We start from the raw sequence: 23,370 nt of genomic DNA on the forward strand, positions 1-23,370 counted from the left end.
CTATTCAAAATAAATCACGAGGGCACCTCCTGTTCAGGAGACCCGGGAGATCTCGCCCCAGCCTCGGGTCATGAAGACCTTGCCCGGAGCGACGACTTCAACCTCCGCCCTGGTTGCCGGGGCGCCGCAGTCGGTGTTCTGCAGCCAAAGCTTGAGAGGCCCCCTTGGCGGCAACTCGAAGGAAAAGAATGGAGGGAAGCGGATGCATGTGCTTGGAGGCATCGCGGCATGGAGCATGAGCTCACGAGAGGAGTCCGCGGTGTGGACTCCAGGAGCAATGGCGCGCACTGCCAGAGCACGTCGGCCTCACCGGTGGCACGGACGGCGTCGCTTGCCGTCTCCTTCTCCAGGGCCCTCGGCCCGGGCATACAGGGGTAGCGGGAACCCTAGAGGTGGCCACTCGCACCATGGGCTCGTCGTCTCTGGCCTCGCAACCTAGTCGAGGCGGTGCGGGACCGGCCGTTTCTTCAGCGAGAGCCTGTCAGGACCCTATCGGGGAGCCATTCCTTTCTCTTCGGCCAAGAACCGGCGGATTGGTGCCATTGGCGTCAAGAATGGAGGTGGAGCGAGGGAGAAGAAGCAGGCGGAGCGAGAAGAGATGGAAAACGGGGGCTCACGCCTCTCCATACTTATAGTGCAGAGGAGGCCAACCATCGGCGTCCATCATGGCAGGTAATGATGACTCTTTTTGCATGCAAAAGTGACTCATCAAATCAGGAAGTTGCCGAGGCAGCATGGGGAAGCGGATACCCCCATGTCCAATCAACCGCCACGCGGTGACCAAGGCCGCAGGCTGTTGGGGCCCGCAACACTCCGCACTTTCCCTTTGGCTTCGCTGCTAAGTCAAGTCCGAGCGCGCCTTGGGCTCGGGGGCTACTGTCGGCGTTCTGGGAACGGGGGTCCCTAGGCTTGCCTGCCTGTGGCCTGCAGCGTGGCTCATGTAGTGGCCCAGTACGACACATCTTGATCAACCCAAGTTCAAGACCCTTTCCAGGGGCCAAGCCTCGCGGGGCGGACGGCACAAGGCCTCCTCGGGGGCGGCCTCACCGGGCATGCTCGCGAGGAGGCGGAGAGATCAAGGCAAGGGGTACCCCGCGAGGTGCTCGTGACGCAAGCCATGACGATCAAGACCAGGCAGGTGCTAGGCGGGCGCCATCCTGCACGGTGTCCTCATTTCGTCTTTCGTGCAAAGGGGGAAAGCGCAGGCGCGGAGTACCGAGGCATCAAGCAAAGGTTTCCATATCGGTGCAACGAGACCAAGACCAGCAGAGCGGCAGGATGGAGGTCACCATGGAGCCCAAGACGGCGTCATCACCAATGCCTTTGGCAGTCGAAGACTACCTCTAGTCAGGATAGATTGTAATAGTTGTCTCCTTTCAAAATGGCCGTTGTTGGCTCCCTTCACGCTCAATATTTGGGAAGAGGACCAGGGCCTCTATAAATAGAGATAGCCACCACAGTAGGGGGAATCGGATCCTTCCCTAGTAGAACACCGCACCAGCTCAAGAACACCCCTCGCAGGGTTGTTCTTCCTCATCAGCCCAAGAGGCAATCCACCACACCTCACACAGGACTAGGGTATTACACCACAACGGTGGCCCGAACCTATTTAAATTTTGTGTCTCTTGTGTTGTTCATTGCGCTAGCTTAGATTCTCGGTGAGGTTTTGGGGCGTGAATCAGTAGGGAGAAGATCTTCGTGCACACCCCAGAGTTTGAACCTTAAGGGTTTTGCCAGAAACCGACATCCGACACCAGCCCTATTGTATCATTTAATGATATTTCTACGTCGTGATTGACATGACTATATTATTAACCATGTTGCAGAGGTAGCAGCGGATTTTTAGTTTTTTGTGTGGAGGTAGCAGCAGATGGATATTCAACGAGGAGTGAAATGATGGCTGCTTCCTCTGTCAAACTTAGGTAAAGGTGGGTCTCGTGATTTGACGGCTCATTAGTCATTATTACTACCTATACTCTTTGCCCATTTAATAACAACTTGGTCGAGAAGTTGGATATACTTTTAATAACCATGCTCGAAGAGAAGAGGTGCACGCACCCACGCACGTACTACTCTTTGCGTCTTCACCAACCACACACGTGTGGCTACAGGTGGAGCTCATTTCTGTACGAATATGCATCCCACGTGATAATTTGACTCGTGTAGTAGTTACTCACTTAATGGAGGGTCGGGAACCGCACAAGAATGGTGCCACGTTATTTATAACTAAAGTTTTTTCAGTTGGATGTACGTAATATAAATAGGTTCATATGGAGAGAAAAAGAAACCACTCCACTATATACATAGCCAGGAGCCTACGCGGTTGCTTGCTGGGTTTCCTATCTTCACACTCTCTCGCACAAAATGGTTGTAGCCACATCTTTAGTCACACATCTGGGCGGATTACGTCCGCTGGGGGGAGGGGAGGATGTTTGTGTAGATGCGGTCATGGTCGACGAGGGTAAAAACCCACTGTTGGCGCATCCCGATCAACGGTCCTCTCCTTCTCTCTCACAAAGCCAGCGACGTTGCCTTCATTCCTTGCTCACTATCGTGGCATGGGCAGATGTCGCCTCCCACTGTCCACCTAGCTACATCCCGACATCCCTCAGGTACAACTTCCTTTACAGCCGACTTGCACCACTGCCCCAACTCCCCACATCGCTCCATGTGGATATTTCTCTACTTCTTTGCCCCGCACATACCTCTACTGGCTTCTACTATATTTTGATGAGTTTATGTTTCATCAACAAGTGCCACTAGTCTTATTCTAATCACACTTCTTCAATTTCTTTTCCTACAGGGATGCTCAACTCAATTTCAGTGAAACTGCACAAATTGATCCGATGGTCAAAGTGTTGCAAACTTCATTCCTTCAGAAGGTTCAACCTCGCCAGCAAATTAAAACCTGGTTAGGGTTTAGGGTTCAAGGCCTAGGGACTGGATGGATCATTCTTTTCTTTAGTTGTCTTTGTTCCAAAATAATTGTCTCAACTATGGTACAACTTTGTACTAAAGTTTGGAAACTTGGTATAAAGGTGAGACACTTATTTAGAACGGAGGGAGCACATATTGGCTACGATCTGTGAATCATCGAGATGCAATAGCATGCATGTTAGTCTCCTTTGTATTTCATGGAATGTTGCAACGGGGCAACCTTGGACGCAAGATACATGAAACAGAAGCTGAAAGCTTCATAGCATTGTACAATTTTATCTTGCTGAGAAATTACAATATTGTGTACTAAAGAGCTATGTGTCGCACGATGTCCAAAAAATATGGTGGTAGCGTGAGGTAGGCCATGTAATCAATTAGTTGTCGTGTTTTCACTACTTTCGCACTCCTCTGCTGTAAGAGTGGAGAATATTGTAGTTTTATCCCATAATAGAAAAATTGAAAAGAGTGGAGATGCTCTACCTGCTTTCACGGGAATGTGGGACATCCAGCATCCGGTGCACGTGCCATGCAGCAAAGTAAAGTGTGTAGTACAACTGAGACTCAACACGGTCGTACCACCTTAGTAATAATGACCAATGAGCCATGAAATCACATAGACCTGACAGTAAGTTGGACGGACGAAGCAACCATCACCCTTTGTTGAATTGGCTTCTCCCTTCAACATAGGCGCTAGTGAAGGTTGCGTCCGCTCTGCCTGGGCATGAATGCGGCACCGATTCTCTGGAGGGGCCTATGACCATTTGGGCGGGGCATGTGCACGGGCGACGGAGGGGTTTCGGTTGGCCAGGGCAGTCAGGAGCGGGTGTGGCAGCTGTCTGTACTAGATTCCCGGAAACGAGAGGATGCACCGACTCTCGCGGCTAAATCGTACTACTACTCCGTCTCACAATGTAAGACATTTGTACAAGCTAGTTTAGCTTGTGAAAACATCTTACATTATGGGACGGAGGGAGTAGTACACACCATCTCTCTATAGGTAGATGTTTTGCTCTCTCTAACACACACACACACACACACTATTAAAAACACACACGCGTGGAGGCACAGGCACACACAGATTCATAGAATAGGAATACTATAGGAGTGGGAAACCAAAGGAAGTGAGATAAATGGAGTACGTACAAGAGGATAAGAGGTACACGCACGTCCATCGGGGACATAGTTGCTGCCTTGCACTATAGCCTAGCCGACCACAACACGATGGTTGGATCTGTGCCTCTCTCATCCCGGCGCCAGTGGTCAACCGCTATGTACGCATCCACGGGATTTGACGCACATAGCTGCCAGATTTGGCACATTCCACGGGATTTGTACTGGGTCGCACAACAAAGCCAATGCCTCCACGTCGCGTGCAGGTACCGAATCCTCCTCTAGCCGCTCGGGTCTATCCCATCGGTGCTTCACAGGCAAAGACACGGCTGACCACTATCCGGGCTAGGCCCTGGCCCAACAGCTAGTCGGTTCACCATTGCCACTCATAAATGCGATTTATGCCCACCGAAGGTTGTCCACCGTGTTTTGACCACGCCGGAACATCCCGGATGGGTGTTCATTAAGTGCAAAAAAGATAATGTGTGTAGTACTTCTTTTGATTTGGCTGCACTCCCTTATTCCGCGCATGGTTGCCATCTTATACTCAAACTTGTTTGTAGGATGGATGCAAGTTTTTGTTTTGGGAAGAAGAATACATCGATCTATTGATAGCACAAAATTTAGTAGATGCTCATGCACTCATTGCTAGAATTGAGGCTAGAGATGATATTATATGTGATGCAACATCTAGTTCTTTAGAATCGAAGAAGAAAGAAGTGTGCAGGCTCGAGAAGCCATAGATCAACAATTAGGACATAGAGAATATATTAATATAATTAGTGGGAGCAATTATGGAAATTGGATATCTTTTAAAATGTCTAATTGTGGTACTTGTTTCATTGGTCTTGATCTCCTAGCAAAGAATTGGTGAATGTACTTCCATGTATCAAAATGTTGTTGATGAAATAAAGAAATGTGCTGGAAAATAAATGTGCACATACAGCTAGTGGAGGTATTAGTTATCTTGATTTTGAAATTTTTCCACTAGTTAATTATGTTGGCAAACTTTGATAAAAACAATACTCCCTAAAGAAATAGAAAAGCGTTTAAATCACATAAAATAAGAAGCCAAGAATATATTTTTTGTTGGCATGTATTAGTAGCTTACTACTCCCTCCTTTCCGGTTTATTGGGATCATCTCTTTTTCTTGGTTTTACCATATTATATGTCTTATTTTCACTTCTTTCCACCACATGTTGAAGTTGCAAGGTGCATTAAATTGATGCATGCATGGGTTAAAAGAAACCAACCAATGCATGTAGCCATTCCTACTCATTTAGTTGTCATCCGCGCTTATATTGTAACTAATGCAAATTAACATTTGAGTAATTTTGTAAACTACGAGATACATTTCTCCACTCATCATCTGCCTTAGTTGGTGAGATTTCAAATTTAAGCCCTATAAACCGGAAATGAGGGAGTAGTCTAAAATTGTGGTCAAACTTTGATAAAAAATATATGGTGTGGCGTAAAAACTTACACGGAGGTAGTAGTACGAGACATGATGGCAGACTTACTTAGGCCAAATACAAGTGCCCAAAATTATTGGAAGAGAGCAAAGTGTACATACAAAATAATTAAAATTGAATTTCTCAAAAATATTTAAATTTGCAGGATGGTGCAGCCCACCTTTCCGATATTTTGACCGTGTGTGGTTTAGTTGTTGTTCACTTCGAAGGGTCATGCACCACACATGAACGATATCAGAAGGACCAGTTGAAAGATGGTTACATGAATGCCCACAAGACAAAACTAACTTCAGCTCAGATGGACTTACAAATCTCCATCTTTGTAGTTGTGATGGGAAAGTACAATTTTGTTTTAGGATTCTTTCTGGTGAGTTCCATTTTTTTAAATGTGTGCTCTGCATGGATCATGTAGGTGCATGTTTAAACTATAATTCATAATACATTTTTCTTCATACTAATCACTTCTTTTATGTTTATGCAAACAGGGCTGCTCAGCTTGATTTCAGTGGGAACTACACAAAATGTTCGTGTCCTCCATAATACTTCATCATGCACAATACAACGAATGTTCTCAAATCATTCATTTTCACCTTCAGCCACAAAATTAACTACAAGAAAGGAGGTGCCGATGTTGTTCAAGGTGTTGCAACATATAAAGGCGAAATCCTACAAGCTAAGCACTAAGATGGTTCATTTTAGTGGACCTGCACAAAAAGATTAACTAGTTTATTTAGCACGAGGTGACATGTCAATGTGCAAACTGATGGCAAACTCCGCCCATTCCACAATCATAGGCATTTGATATTTTGGAATGGGAAAACCTTCTCAAAGTATGCTCATTGATGTTCACAAAAAGACACGTATTTGTTATTTTGCAATGGGACCACCTTGTCAAATTTTGCTCAATGTTGTCAGCAAGAAGACATTTGTTTGATATTTTGTAATGGGACACCCTTTGCCGTCATCAACATCAATCAGTTTTTCTTTATTTGTGAAGTAAGTATTGTCTCTAACGTGTGAATCATTGAGATGCATAATCATTGATTGGTTTGTGAATGTTTTCTATGATTTTCCAGGCCTGTGACTTTGATTGCAATGTAGAGGCATGCTAAAAAGCTACTCAAACTTTTTTATGTGTGATACTGCAGCAAACGAGGTGACCGCCGTGTGTCCAGAGAATAATGCTACTAGGTATTGTTTTGCATGTTCATTTAACGCCACAAATACAAGAATTCAAACTAATCGGACTAAATTCATTTATACACGACCGGATTTCATATAAACAAGCCGGATTTCATTACATTTCAGATATTATTCAACTAAAAAGTGCTGCTCTAGAGGTATAGTTAATTAACATAATCTATGATCTCCAGCGCCCATCGCCGTCCCGCTTGAGCCCCAAGAACTGAAGCTTCTTATCCATCTTCACCTCGCCACTCTCTTGCTCGACCTCCAGATCCACAGGAAGTGAAGTTGTTCGACTCCATGTTGCCGCCAAACAACTAATTTGTCGTCGATGTTCAACCCGCCATGATTGGCTTCCACCGGAGCGTAGGAGCGGCGGCCTTACTTGGAGCCGAGTGGTGGTGACCTACCGTCTTCTACTCTTCCTTGTTTTCTGTCTGGCATGGCTGAGGGAGTCCTGGACTAGGGGGTGTCCGGATAGCCGAACTATCATCATCGGCCGGACTCCAAGACTATGAAGATACAAGATTGAAGACTTCGTCCCGTGTCCGGATGGGACTTTCCTTGGCGTGGAAGGCAAGCTTGGCAATGTGGATATGTAGATCTCCTACCATTGTAACCGACTCTGTGTAACCCTAGCCCTCTCCGGTGTCTATATAAACCGGATGGCTTTAGTCCATAGGACGAACAACAATCATACCATAGGCTAGCTTCTAGGGTTTAGCCTCCTTGATCTCGTGGTAGATCTACTCTTGTAATACCCACATCATCAATATCAATCAAGCAGGACGTAGGGTTTTACCTCCATCAAGAGGTCCTGAACCTGGGTAAAACATCGTGTCCCTTGTCTCCTGTTACCATCTGCCTAAACGCACAGTTCGGGACCCCCTACCCGAGATCCGCCGGTTTTGACACCGACATTGGTGCTTTCATTGAGAGTTCCTCTGTGTCGTCACCGATAGGCTCGATGGCTTCTTCGATCATCAACAACGACGCAGTCCAGGGTGAGACCTTTCTCCCCAGACAGATCTTCGTATTCGGCGGCTTTGCACTGCGGGCCAACCCGCTTGGCCATCTGGAGCAGATCGAAAGCTACGCCCCTGGCCGTCAGGTCAGATTTGGAAGTTTGAACTTCACAGCTGACATCCGCGGGGACTTGATCTTCGATGGATTCGAGCCACAGCCGAGCGTGCCGCACTGTCACGACGGGCATGATTTAGCTCTACAGCCGGACAGTACCCTGGAGGCCGCACACGAGTCCGCTCCGATCTTCAATTTGGAGCCGGCTGCGCAGATCGAGGACGGGTGGCTAGACACCGCCTCGGGGGCTGCAACCTCTACGGCGACAGAGCCGAACACTGACCTTGTCCCTCATGAAGCTCGTGACTCCGAGGTGCCGGACTCCTCACCGAACTCCGAACCTCCCACGCCCCCTCCAATTGAATCCGATTGGGCGCCGATCATGGAGTTCACCACTGCGGACATCTTTCAACACTCACCTTTCGGTGACATCTTGAGTTCGCTAAAGTATCTCTCGTTATCAGGAGAGCCCTGCCCAGACTGCAGTCAGGACGGCTGGGATGTGGACGACGAAGAAATTCAAAGCCCACCCACCACCCACTTAGTAGCCACTGTCGACGATCTAACCGACATGCTAGACTTCGACTCCGAAGACATCGACGGTATGGACGACGATACCGGAGACGACCAAGAACCAGCGCCTACTGGGCACTGGAAAGCCACCTCATCATATGACATATACATGGTGGATATCCCAAAGGATTGGAATGGCGAAGGAACAGCGGAGGATGACCCCTCCAAGAAACAGCCCAAGCGCCGATGTCAGTGGCGCTGCTCTAAATCCCGCCACAGCAAGAATGGAGATTCCGGCACCGGAGATAATAACACCCCAGACAGTGCCGACGACAACCCCCTCCAGCAATATTCAGCACAGGAGGACGGAGATGCCAGCCCTCATGAGAGAACGGCAGAAGAAGATGTAGAGTATTACATGCCTCCCTCCGGAGATGAGGCAAGCCTCGACGACGACGAATTCGTCATGCCTGAGGATCCCGTCGAACAAGAGCGTTTTAAACGCAGGCTTATGGCCATGGCAAACAGCCTCAAGAAAAAGCAGCAGCAACTTAGAGCTGATCAAGATCTGCTAGCCGACAGATGGACTGAAGTCCTCGCGACCGAAGAGCATGAGCTCGAACGCCCCTCCGAAAGCTACCCTAAATGCAAGTTGCTCCCCCGATTAGAGGAGGAGCCATATGAACCTGCATCACCAGTAGACAATACGGCTGACCGACCACCCCGTGGCCGCGACAGAGAGGCCTCTAGGCCCTCCACTAGAACCGTACCCCGGCATCGCTCGAAAAGCACAAGGCCATAGGGGAACGCTCTGGACTTGCGAGATATATTGGAGGATAAGGCAAGACAATCAAGATCGATCTATGGATCGCATGGGCGCCCCATGATACGTCACAACAACCGTCGCGCCGGACCACAGTAAGTCCGGCCGGGCCGAACACAGTAGACAAAGCTCTCTTAAACTTCCTCGTGATATCGCCCAATACAGAGGCGCCGCACACCCGCTATGCTTCACAGATGAAGTAATGGATCATCAAATCCCCGAAGGGTTTAAACCCGTGAACATTGAATCTTATGATGGCACAACAGACCCCGCGGTTTGGATCGAGGACTATCTCCTTCATATCCACATGGCCCGTGGTGATGATCTCCACGCCATCAAATACCTCCCACTCAAGCTTAAAGGACAAACCCGTCATTGGCTTAACAGCTTGCCAGCAGAGTCAATTGGGAGTTGGGAAGACCTGGAAGCCGCATTCCTCGATAACTTCCAAGGCACGTACGTGCGACCACCAGACACTGACGACCTTAGACATATAATTCAGCAGTCAGACGAATCGGCCAGACAATTCTGGACACGGTTCCTAACTAAGAAAAATCAAATTGTCGACTGTCCCGATGCGGAGGCCCTCGCGGCCTTCAAACATAACATCCACGACGAGTGGCTTGCCCGGCACCTGGGACAGGAAAAGCTGAAATCCATGGCAGCCCTCACATCACTCATGACCCGCTTCTGTGCGGGTGAGGACAGCTGGCTAGCACGCAGCAACAACCTCAGCAAAAATTCTGGCAGTCCGGATATCAAGGACCGCAATGGCAGGTCGCGTCGCAACAAAAACAAACACCGCATTAATGGCGACAATAGTGAGGATACGACAGTCAATGCCGGATTCAGAGGCTCTAAACCCGGTCAGCGGAAAAAGCCATTCAAAAGAACTACTCCAGGTCCGTCCAACTTGGACCGAATACTCGACTGCTCGTGCCAGATACACGGCACCCCCGAAAAGCCAGCTAACCACACCAACAGGGACTGTTGGGTATTCAAGCAGGCAGGCAAGTTAATTGCCGAAAACAACGACAAGGGGCTGCACAGCGATGACGAGGAAGAGACCCGACCGCCAAACAATAGAGGACAGAAGGGTTTCCCCCCAGAAGTGCGGACGGTGAACATGATATACGCAACCCACATACCCAAAAGGGAGCGGAAGCATGCACTCAGGGATGTATACGCGATGGAGCCAGTTGCCCCGAAGTTCAATCCATGGTCCTCCTGCCTGATCACTTTTGACCGAAGGGACCACCCCACCAGCATCCCCCATGGCGGATTTGCCGCATTGGTTTTAGACCCAATCGTTGATGGATTTCACCTCACCAGAGTCCTGATGGACGGTGGCAGCAGCCTTAACCTGCTGTATCAGGATACAGTGCGCAAAATGGGCATAGACCCCTCAAGGATTAAACCTACCAAGACGACCTTTAAAGGCGTCATACCAGGTGTAGAAGCCAATTGTACAGGCTCAGTTACACTGGCAGTGGTCTTCGGATCCCCGGATAACTTCTGAAGCGAGGAGTTAATCTTTGACATAGTTCCGTTCCGCAGCGGCTATCATGCTCTACTCGGACGTATCGCGTTTGCAAATTTCAACGCGGTGCCGCACTACGCATACCTAAAGCTCAAGATGCCAGGCCCTCGAGGACTCATCACGGTCAACGGAAACACTGAACACTCTCTCCGAACGGAGGAACATACAGCGGCTCTCGCGGCAGAAGAACAGTGCAGCCTCCTAAGGCAATTCTCGAGTCCGGCCGTTAAGCGACCGGACACGGCTAAACACGCACGGAGTAACCTACAACAAGACCACCTGGCACGTTCCGAGCACGCGTAGCAGTGCGGCCCCAACCCCAGCCCCTGCAAAATTTCAAGACAGGTCCTTCGCATACATCATTACACTCTGGAGATACCATGGGTATGGGGGGAGGGGCACGACCACGATAGGCCCAGAATGCGGCTTAACCACACCAGGTTTTCTGAAGTGTGTCGTTCTTTTTTTTCTTTCTCTCTTTTTCTTATTTTTACCCACAGGACTCCGTTCATCAGAGGCCCTGTCCGGCAGCAGACCTGCCGAACTCACAATGCAACAACTAGGGAAGGAGAAAGGCTATGACAAATATCCAGGTGGTCTCCATTACGAGCATTAAATCTGTTTTATACACCATTCCGCAGCCTACCCCTGGAGGGGGACATGTTTAATAGTCCCATCCCTTGCTTATCGCACCATTTGTATCATTCTGCATTCACAGCAGTATTTCTTGAATAAACAATGCAGCACCTTTTTGCTCATAATTGCATTTCTTTCTTATACATATGTTCATTTATGACATGTTGCATCCGTACACTTTGGTACGGCTAAATACACCAGGGGCTTATGTTTCCGCATCATGGTGTGATAAGTCCGAACACTTTCGCAAGTGCGGCACCCCGAACTTATAGCATTATATGCATCGGCTCCGAATCATGTCTTGAGTCAATAGTTGGGTTTGCCCGGCTCCCATGTTTTGGTACCTTATGTTCCGTTGTATCGGCTAAGGCAGCACTGGGAGAACCACTGCGATTGCGCCCCAGTTGAGCTGGGCTAGCGCCTCAGTGGAGAAAGCTAAAACTGACCATCATGATGAGGCGAGAGCCGGTCGCTGTTCGAGAGGTTTTTTGCGAGTCCCTAAAGACTTATGCCGCTTAGAGCGAGGAGCCGGCTTTGTCCGGCCCAGGCATGGATAGCGCCCCAAATTCGGCCTTCCGAACACTATGGGCTTCACCGAAATTTAAAATTATAGAATTCTATGGCTAAGTGAGAGTGTTCAAGCATTATAAGTCCGGTTGCCTTGTTCGTTGTGTTGAGCGCCTCCCTAAATGGACCCAAAAATGGGAACAAGAGTGCTCAAATTTATCCCGAACACCCCAGCACTCGTGGCATGGGGGCTGAAGCCGACGACTTGCCATCTCTCAGATTTGATAAACAGCCGCACAGAAGGTAATATTTTAAATTAACAAGCGTTGCTTAGCGCATATGAACAAAGTTTTCAGCGCACAGGATAACAAAATGCGAGTCTACTCAAATATTACATCTTTGGAGCACTCACCCGCAATAATGTGGGCACCCTTCAGGACACTCTTATAATACATCTCGGGCGTGTGATACTCCTTGCCCAGCGGTGGCGCGTCCGTCACAAGCTTCTGAGCATCCATCTTGCCCCAGTGCACCGCGCGGGCAAGGTCCCGACGGGCACCTTTAATGCAGGCAGAGTGCTTGATGACTTCAACCCATGGACAGGCATCCACCAGCTGCCGCACCAGGCCGAAGTAGCTCCTAGGCATGGCCTCCTTAGGCCACAGCCGAACTATGAGGCCCTTCATGGCCTGTTCGGCCACCTTGTGGAGCTCGACCAGCTGCTTCAGCTGGTCGCTAAGGGGCACCGGATGTCCGGCCTCAGCATACTGAGACAAGAAGACCTTCTCCGTCGAGCTCCCCTCCTCGGCCCTATAGAAAGCAGCAGCATCGGACACGCTGTGGGGCAGATCTGCGAACGCTCCTGGAGAGCTCCGAATTTGGGTAAGTGATAGGTAATTCACACGAACATGCTTACTTTGCATGAAAAATGCCTTACCCGCTGCTATTTTCTTCAACGCCTCGATTTCTTGGAGGGCCTTGTAGGCTTCGGCCTTAGCAGCTTTGGCACTCTCAAGAGCCGATGCAAGCTCGGACTCTCGAGTCTTCGAGTCGCGCTCCAGACTCTCATGTTTTTCCACGAGAGCCTGGAGATCTTGCTGTACCTCCGCCACCCGCGCCTCCTGCTTCTCTCACTTGGTGTGCTCCGCGGCTGCATTACGTTCGGCAGCGGACACCGCCTCCTTCAGGGTCGCCACCTCGTTCGTGGCCCCTGCAATACCCATGTTATCCTTGTCATTCTTCTTGCAACCAAATCCTTTTCTGTAAGGTACAATTTTAATAAGGTGTTACTCACCTTCCTTGTCCTCGAGCTGCTTCTTGGGACGATCGAGCTCGTTCTCGGACCGCTCGAGGCTTTGCTTCAAAGTATTGACCTCCGCAGTCAGTGCGGCAGAGGTCAGCAGCACAGCCTGCAATCCCATATTGACATATTTTTTATGACTCCTGCATATATCTTTTTAGATCCTCAGTCCGGCTTTTCTTTCCGAATACTGAACCGAGCATCAGGGGCTACTGTCTATGCGGTACTATTTTACATATATCAAAATTCTTACCTCAAAGCCTGTTAGAAGGTTGCTACAGGCTTCGGTCAGCCCGCTCTTGGCAAGCTGAACCTTCTGAATCACCGCACTCATGACGGTGCGGTGTTCCTCTTTGATGGAGGCGCCGTCGAGACTCCAAGACTATGAAGATACAAGATTGAAGACTTCGTCCCGTGTCCGGATGGGACTTTCCTTGGCGTGGAAGGCAAGCTTGGCAATGCGGATATGTAGATCTCCTACCATTGTAACCGACTCTGTGTAACCCTAGCCCTCTCCGGTGTCTATATAAACCGGATGGCTTTAGTCCATAGGACGAACAACAATCATACCATAGGCTAGCTTCTAGGGTTTAGCCTCCTTGATCTCGTGGTAGATCTACTCTTGTAATACCCACATCATCAATATCAATCAAGCAGGACGTAGGGTTTTACCTCCATCAAGAGGGCCTGAACCTGGGTAAAACATTGTGTCCCTTGTCTCCTGTTACCATCTGCCTAGACTCACAGTTCGGGACCCCCTACCCGAGATCCACCGGTTTTGACACCAACAATGGCCTTGTTATCGGCGGGGCAGGGCCTCAACGAATCCAGCAATGTCATCTGCCTCGCTGCTGGTGGGGCGGCGCCTTGGTAGGGCAGGGTAAATCCCCCCCCCCCCTCGTTGCCGGCAAGGCAGGGCCTCGACGGAGCCTCTGATGTCGTTGTCGGCGAGGCGGAGTCTCAGTGGAGTAGGGCCTTACCATAGGCGGCGAGGTCCTTCGCCTTGGTGCCAGCGGGGCGGGGCCTCAACGGAGTCGGCAGTGTCCTCTGCCTCGTCGTCGGTCTCGCCAAACAGCGCCTCGCCCACTTCATCGCCCTCTTTATGGGCAGACACAACCTCCGCCACCCGGATGCGGTACCGCCAGCGTGCGAGGCGGCTTTCGCAGGTAGAGTGGTACGACTCGAGCAACACCTCCTACTACACCCACTCTACGACGATCTGCTCCTTGATACGTCTCCAACTTATCTATAATTTTTTATTGTTCCATGCTATGATATTATCTGTTTTGGATGTTTTATATGCATTAATATGCTATTTTGTATTTTTTTTGGGACTAACCTATTAATCTAGAGCCCAGTGCCAGTTCCTGTTTTTTGCATGTTTTTTAGTTTAGTGGAAAAGGAATACCAAATGGAGTCCAAACAGAATTAAACTTTCGCGATGATCTTTCTAGGACCAGAAGCCAACCAGGAGACTTTGAGATGAAGTCGTAGGATCCATGAGGCGGCCACAAGGGTGGAGTGCATAACCAAGGGGGTAGGGTGCGCCCCTGTATTGTGGGCCCCTCGTGGGTCTCCTAACCTAATCCTTTCGCCCATATATACTCTTATACCCCAAAACCATCAGAGGGAGCCATGGAAAAAATGTTTACACCACCGCAACCTTCTGTACCCGTGAGATCCCATCTAGGGACCTTTTCTGACGTCTTGCCGGAGGGGGATTCGATCACGAACGGTTTCTACATCAACACCATTACCCTTCCGATGAAGCGTGAGTAGTTTACCACAGACCTGCGGGTCTATAGCTAGTAGCTATATGGCTTCTTCTCTCTCTTTGATTCTCAATACCATGTTCTCCCCGATGTTCTTGGAGACCTATACAATGTAATACTCTCTGGTGGTGTGTTTGCCGAGATCCGATGAATTGTGGTTTTGTGATCAGATTATCTATGGATATTATTTGAATCTTCTCTGAATTCTTTTATGCATGATTTGATATCTTTGCAAGTCTCTTCGAGTTAACGGTTTAGTTTGGCCTACTAGATTAGTTTTTCTTGCAGTGGGAGAAGTGCTTAGCTTTAGGTTCAATCATGTTTGTCCTTTCCCAGTGACAGTAGGGGCAGCAAGGCACATATTGTATTGTTGCCATCAAGGATAAAAATATGGGGTTTTCATCATATTACTTGAGTTAATTCTACATCATGTCATCTTACTTAATGCATTACTCCATTCTTTATGAACTCAATACTCTAGACGCATGTTGGATAGCGGTCGATGTGTGGAGTAATAGTAGTAGATGCAGAATCGTTTCGGTCTACTTGACACGGACGTGATGCCTATGTTCATGATCATTTCCTTACATATCATCATAATTATGCGCTCTTCTATCAGTTGCTCGGCAGTAATTTGTTCACCCACCGTATTATTCGCTATCTTGAGAGAATCCATTAGTGAAACCTATGGCCCCCGGGTCTCTTTTCCATCATCTAAGTTCTCTTTTCCATCGTATAAGTTTCTGATCTAATATTTTGCAATCTTTTACTTTCCAATCAATAAAGCAGAATACCAACAATATTTACTTTACCGTTTATCTATGTCTATCAGATCTAACTTTTGCAAGTAAACCTAAAGGGATTGACAACCCCTTTATTGCTTTGGGTGCAAGTTTGTTTGATTGTTTGTGCAGGTATTCGGTGACTTGTGCCTTATGTCCTACTGGACTGATACCTTGGTTCTCAAACTGAGGGAAATACTTACTCTACTTTGCTGCATCACCCTTTGCTCTTCAAGGGAAAAACCAACGCAAGATCAGGAGGTACCAGGAAGAATTTATGGCACCGTTGCCGGGAAGGTCTATGCCAAGTCAAGGCATACCAAGTACCCATCATAAACTCTCATCTCTTGCATTACTTTATTCAGCATTCACCTCTCGCTTTCCTCTCCCCCACCTCTAAAACGATTTTTGAAAAGATTCACCTTTTCTTCGCCCCTCTTCCGTTCGTCTTCTTCACTTGCTTTTTCTGTGCTCGTGCATCGGATTGCTTTCTTTGTCATGATGGCTCAAGATAATAGCAAATTGTGTGACTTTTCCAACACCAATAACAATGATTTCATTAGTACTCTGATTGCTCCCGCTACTAATGTGAAATCTTGTGAAATTAATGCCACTTTGCTGAATCTTGTTATGTAAGATCAATGTTCTGGCCTTCCTAGTGAAGATGTCGCATCCCATCTAAGCAGTTTTGTTGATTTTTGTGATATGCAAAAGAAGAAAGATGTGGACAATGGTATTGTTAAATTGAAGCTATTTCTGTTTTCACTTAGAGATCATGCTAAAACTTGGTTTTCATCTTTGCCTAAAAGTAGTATTGATTCATGGAACAAGTGTAAAGATGCTTTCATCTCTAAGTATTTTCCTCCCGCTAAGATCATCTCCCTTAGTAACGATATTATGAATTTTAAGCAACTTGATCATGAGCATGTTGCGCAATCTTGGGAGAGGATGAAATTGATGATAAGAAATTGACCTACTCATGGTTTGAACTTGTGGATGATTATAGAATTTTTTTATGTTGGATTGGAATTTGCTTCTAGAAATCTTTTAGATTTGGCTGCGGGAGGTACTTTTCTGGAAATCACTTTAGGAGAAGCTACTAAACTCCTAGATAATATTATGGCCAATTATTCTCAATGGCACACCAAAAGATCCACTAGTAAAAAAGTGCATGCGATTGAAGAGATTAATGTTTTGAGTGGAAACATAGATGAACATATGAAATTATTTGTTAGTAAGAGTACTTCTTTTGATCCTAATGATATTCCTTTGTCTGCTTTGATTGAGAATAGTAATGAATCTATGGATATGGATTTTGTTGCTAGGAACAATTTTGGTAATAACATGTATAGAGGTAATTTTAATCTGAGGCCGTTACCTAGTAATTCCTCTAATAACTATGGTAATTCCTACAACAATCTTATGGAAATTTCAATAAGATGCCCTCTGATTTTGAGGTTAGTGCTAAAGAATTTATGAGTTCACGAAAGAATTTCAATGCTTCTATTTATGAAAAAAAATTCAAGATTGATGATTTGGCTAGGAACATGGATAGAATTTCTCTTGATGTTGATTCTTTGAAACTTAGATCTATTCCACCTAAGCATGATATCAATGAGTCTCTCAAAGCCTTGAGAATTTACATTGTTGAGTGCAAAGAAAGAACCGCTAAGATGCGTGCTAAAAAGGATCGGTCTATAAAATCGTGTTCTTCTAGTTTTCATGAAAATAATGATGAAGATCTAAAAGTGATTGATGTGACTGCTATTGAATCTTTGTTTTCCAATATAAATCTTGATAAAGATGGGACTGGAGATGAGTCAACTTTAGTTAAAAGGCGTCCAATGATCTAGAGTTTTTAGATCTAGATGCAAAAATTGATAAAAGTGGGATTGGAGTGGTCAAGACTTTAAGTAGCAATGAACCCACTCTTATGAATTTCAAGGAATTTAATTATGATAAGTGTTCTTTAATAGATTGTATTTCCTTGTTGCGATCCATGTTGAACTCTCCTCATTCCTATAATCAAAACAAAGCTTTTACTAAACAAAACTTTATGATGAGTGGGAACCCACTATTAAGATTAAAATTAACTATTATGGCTGCCATACTTGGTGTGATTTTGGTGCTAGCGTTTCCATGATTCCAAAAACTTTATGTGATGTGTTAGGTTTCCATGAGTTTGATGATTGTTCTTTAAATTTTGTATTGCGGATTCCACTATTAAGAAACCTATGGGAAGGATTCATGATGTTCTTATTATTGAAAATAGGAATTATGTGCCCATAGATTTCCTTGTTCTTGATATAGATTGCAATCCAGATGTCGTATTATTCTTGGTAGTCCTTTCCTTAGAACGATTGGTGCGATTATTGATATGAAAGAAGGAAACATTAGATTCCAATTTCCGTTAAGGAAGGGCATGGAACACTTTCCTAGAAAGAAAATTACATCGCCTTATGAATCTATTATGAGAGCCACTTATGGATTGCATCCCAAAGATGACAATACCTAGAGCTATTCATGTTTTATGCCTAGCTAAGGGCGTTAAACAATAGCGCTTGTTGGGAGGTAACCCAATTTTATTTTTGTTCTTTAATTTTTGTTCATGTTTAGTAATAATAATTCATCTAGCCTCTGGTTAGATGTGGTTTTTGTTTTAATTAGTGTTTGTGCCAACTTAAACCTTTAGGATATCCTACGGTCATAGTTGTGTTGATACTGCTGAACAACAGAAACTTTTGCGCCCGGTAAATAATTTCTAGGATTTTACTGAAACATGATTTTGATCTGATTATTTTTTCTCTGCATTGGTGCATAAATTACCCTAGTCTTCCTAATTTTTAGAATTTTTTGAGTTACAGAAGTATTCGAGAGTTACAGATTATTACAGACTGTGTTGTTTTGACAGATTCTGTTTTCTATGTGTTGTTTGTTTATTTTGATGAATCTATGGGTAATATCGAGGGCTATGAACCATGGAAAAGTTGGAATACAGTAGATATTACACCAATATAAATAAATAATGAGTTGACAACAGTACCTTAAAGTGGTGATTTGTTTTCTTATACTAATGGAGCTTATGAGATTTTCTGTTGAGTTTTGTGTTGTGAAGTTTTCAAGTTTTGGGTAAGGATTTGATGAACTATGGAATAAGGAGTGGAAAGAGACTAAGCTTGGGGATGCCCAAGGCACCCCCAAGGTAATATTCAAGCACAACCAAGAGCCTAACCTCGGGGATGCCCAGAAGGCATCCCCTATTTCATCTTCGTCTATAGGTAACTTTACTTGAGGCTATATTTTTATTCATCACATGATATGTGTTTTGCTTAGAGCATCTTGTAAGATTTGAGTCTTTTATTTTTATATTGCCACAATCATCCTTGCTGTACACACCTTTTGAGAGAGACACGCATGAATCGTGATTTATTATAATACTCTATGTGCTTCACTTATATCTTTTGAGCTAGGCAATTCTGCTCTAGTGCTTCAATTATATGTTCGGTGGTGGATTTATTTTATAGAAATTGATGAACTCTCCTGCTTCACTTATATTATTTTGAGAGTCTTTAGAACAACATGGTAATTTTCTTTGGTACAAATTTAGTCCTAATATGGTAGGTCGATGGTACGTGTCAGTTCTATACAAACGGTTTAAAACCCCTATCTGCGACGGCATTTGGAACCATCACCTAGTGATTGTGGGTAATTAGGGGGTCCTTTCCACATGACCCAGAAACCGTCAGGGATAGGGACCCTACAGTACTCCTTTTCATTTGTGGTCGCATTGCCATCACAGTCGGTATTATGTGGTGCCATGTTTACGATGCCCGGCCCATCACAAACGGTTCACTATTTGAGAACGTGCATGATAAGCATACAATCACACATATTCTCTTTTCCCAAACCGTATGCGATAACTAAGTAAGAAGATTAGCTAATCATCGTACGAGTGTCGAATAGGATTATGAAACATCGTACCATTGTAACATCATCGTACACGACAACTATCGCACACACTATTCTGTGGTGCAACATTTACGATGCATACTTCATCAGAAATAGTTTATGGTTGCGAATTGTGTACGATAAGGCAACTATCGCACACGCTATTCTGTGGTGCAACATTTACGATGCATACTTCAACAGAAACAGTTCATGGTTGCGAATCGTGTATGATAAGGCAACTATCACAAACGGTTAGTTTTCCAGCACCATTTGTGATATTGTCTGACATCGCACACGCTTTGCAAAAGGCAACTATGTGCGCTTGCACACGTTTCCTCTCTATGAACCGTCTCAGATTATGGTGTATATTGCAAACGTTTGTATTTTACCAAACATGTGTGCTGTAACAACCTGAAGAGCGTAATTTCACTTTAGTTTAATTGCTGCTATATCAAATTGAAATTGAATGTATGCTATAGCTTTATTCATATCCATCAGGTTCAGACAACCAATGAATTATTCAATTCATAGGTACACATCAAGAATTACGTAAGAACCAAATACAGAATGATGAACCACAATTGTATACTTGTACTATTAAAGACGGTAAAGAAAGATGCGAAATACATTCTGGCTGTTGAACAAGGTGAAGCGGAATGCCCATATCGTGCCCTCCACCATGTAGAAGGCATGCACGACTCTAGTCCAACCCCTTGTGATGGCCGACCGCCCACCCTTTGTCGGTTTACGGGTTCCACAAACCCTTGAAAGGTTTGAACTCTGGGGTGCGTGCGGAGATATCAACTTGCCCAGCCTGCCTAATCGCGATCCTCCTAATCCTAGCGCGCCGGGCTCAAAAAGACAAGGGGACACAACAGTTTATCCTGGTTCGGGCCACCTTGCGGTGTAATACCCTACTCCAGCGTTTTCGTGGATTGCCTCGAAGGGCTGATGATGAACTAGTACAGTGGATGAACAGGCCTCGGGAGGTGAGGTGTTATTGAGCTCCAGAGAGCTGGTGAGCTGGTCGGGTGAGAGTGGATCCGATCCCTTGCTCTCCACTCGATTTGATCCGATCCTTTGCTATGGTGGTGGCTAAGTCCTATTTAGAGTGGCTGTGGTCCTCTTCCCAAATGTTGGCGGGAAGGGATCCCACAACTACCGGATTTGAAAGGAGACAAGTAGTATAGCTTATCCTGACTAAAGTGGTCTTCACCTGCGAAAAGCCCTTAGTCGTGACGCTGCGGTGGGCTCGGTGATGACCTACGTCCTGGTGGTCTTGGTCTAGTTGCACCAGAATGGAAACCTTTGGCTGATTCCTCGGGACTCCGCGCCTGCGGCTTGCCTCCCTTGCACCAAAGAGGAAACTAGCGCTCTGCGCCCGCTGGCGCCCGCCTGGCCTTGGTCGTCATGGCTCACGTCAGTTGAACCTCGTGAGGTACACCTTACATAGAACTCTCTGCCCCTCGGTAGCCAGCTTGAAGAGGCCGATCCCCTCGGGGGTCTTGGTGTCATCCTCCTAGCGAGGGTATTGAGTCGTTGATGCTGAAGTTGGGCCGTACCAGGCCATCGGCGGAGCCACGCCATGGGCCACAGGCAGGCAAGTCTGGATACCCCCATCTCCAGAATGTCGACAAAAGCCCCCGGGCACAAGGCGCGCTCGGACTTGGCTTCCAAGCGAAGCCAAAGGGCAAGTGTAGAGCGTCATGGGCCCTAACCTCCTGTGGCCTTGATGACGCTTTGTGATTGATGGGACGTGGGCGTCTCCACTTCCCCATGCTTCCTGGGCCACTGTTTAACTTGCCTAAATGATGTGGCATGCAGAAGATCATCATGGCACGAGGTCGTGGAGGCCGGCGGTTGGCCTTCCTTGGCTATAAATGTGGGGGAGGGGCGGAGCCCCCTCACTCATCTCTCCTTCGTCTTCTTGTCGCCCGCTTCTTCTCCTTCTTCGTCTTGCTTCCATGGCGCCGATCAGGAGGTTCTCGGCGGCCGAAAAAGGTAAGGCCCCTAGGGAGGGGCTTGATCCTCTCCCACCGAAGAAGCGACTCCGCCTCCCTCATGACGCCAGCGCGGGGCGAGAGCTGACCCGGCCTTGGCAATCGAGGCCTCAGCCTGGCTTCCCCCTTCCCCTGTACGCCCACACTCGGGATGAAGATGTGCGCCAACTAGCGGCCCCCAGCAATGGAGGACGGGCCAATATTGCCTTGCCGACTGTGCCATGGAATCACACCGAGGGCAGCTCGCGAAACTTTGTGGTGTGGGTGGGATGCTGCACGATTCATGGAACCGGCTCCCGAGGTTCTTCACCAGTGAGCTGCCTCTAAGGGGGCCACTTAAGTTGTGGATGCAGCACACCAAGTGTTGCAGCTTGGCCACCAGAGCTGAGGTCAAGGTGGTGCCCCCCGGAGACGTCTTCATGACCCGCGGATGGGGTGAGGTCGCCCGAGCCTTCCGTGCTGAGGGATCCCGAGCGATTCACTTCGAGTACGATGTCGCATCCACCTTTTTCTTCAAGGTCTTCGACGAGGAGGGCCAACGGCTGGAGTGCTGCCTCGGAGGAAGCAGCCCGCAGGGTGCAGCCGTGGGTGCTGGACCTGCTTCCATCCCCTTTGGCGCCTCTTCCAGCAGCAGCGACGACTCCTGGGAATCCAACGACTCTCCTGAGCACAGCGAGTCTCCGGAGTCTAGAGATGACAACTACGTGCCGCCAAGCTCCTGCCGTGGTTGGAGTGCAGTAGCAGCTACCGCCTGGCATCACCGGTGATGCCCGATGGCTCGGTAGCAGCTTTCTTTTGCTTTCCCTGTGCAGAATGAAAACCAGCCCCTGTGGGGTTTATAAGGACCGAAGTGTATTTAATAGCAACAATGCTTTCTTGGTTCTGTGACGCGTAACCCAGTTCGGCTCGACTCCCTACTTTTCTTTCCTTTAGACAAGTGACGCTCTACGCCGATGGGACCCAGTCCCCTAGCAGGCTTCAGCCATTGCTAGTTTGCTAGGTCGCGATGCCGTGGTCAAGGCTAGGAGGTGAGCGGACCGAGGTCCGGTCAGAGCTCATGAGATGCGATGCTCATGAGGTCCCCCTTGGCATGCAAGCAGCCGCCCAAGGAACAGAAAAGGGGAGTGAAGCCACTGGAGTGGGACTGTGAGGTTGGGGCGAGTGGGATGTGAGACCGGTATCATAACGCATGCGACTTATCTTTCAGTAGTCTTGCTGCGGTCTGTTGGGGGGTGGTGCCTGCTTTTGCGTCTGTGGTGGTGTCATTAGGCGCGAACCGTAACAACCACCCTATCGCCTCGCTTGCCCAGGTGCTCTACATCATCAGGTCCCAGCCCTCGAGCGAGCTCAGCCGCCGCTGGTATGCCAGGTCGCAATGCCATGGTCAAGGCCAGGGGGTGAGGGCTGGAGAGCCAGTAGGAGCTCCCGAGACGCAATGCTCGGGACCTCCCCCTTTAACATGCAAGCGACTCGCAAGGTAAGGTGGCGGTCGTCCCAACCGGCTCGTGAATCATCATTAGGTGAACCTGCATGTTAGATGACAGGAGAGGTCACGAACCCCTGTGGAGCAGGCTGTCCGCCCTAGGGCTCCTGGCGAAAGACGAAGGCACCAAGGACCTGGTGAGGTGGCATGCACGAGGTGGGGTCACGAGCGAGAGCTTGGTCCTCGGGTTTGTCAGTGCTGCAGGGACGGACCCGAGCACAAGCGCCGTGTCGACCTGAGTAGCCATGCAGCAAGGCGAGCGAGGGACAAGCTAGCAAATG

This window comes from Triticum dicoccoides, chromosome 4B (genome assembly GCF_002162155.2).
Source record: "Triticum dicoccoides isolate Atlit2015 ecotype Zavitan chromosome 4B, WEW_v2.0, whole genome shotgun sequence".
Taxonomy (NCBI): Eukaryota; Viridiplantae; Streptophyta; class Magnoliopsida; order Poales; family Poaceae; genus Triticum; species Triticum dicoccoides.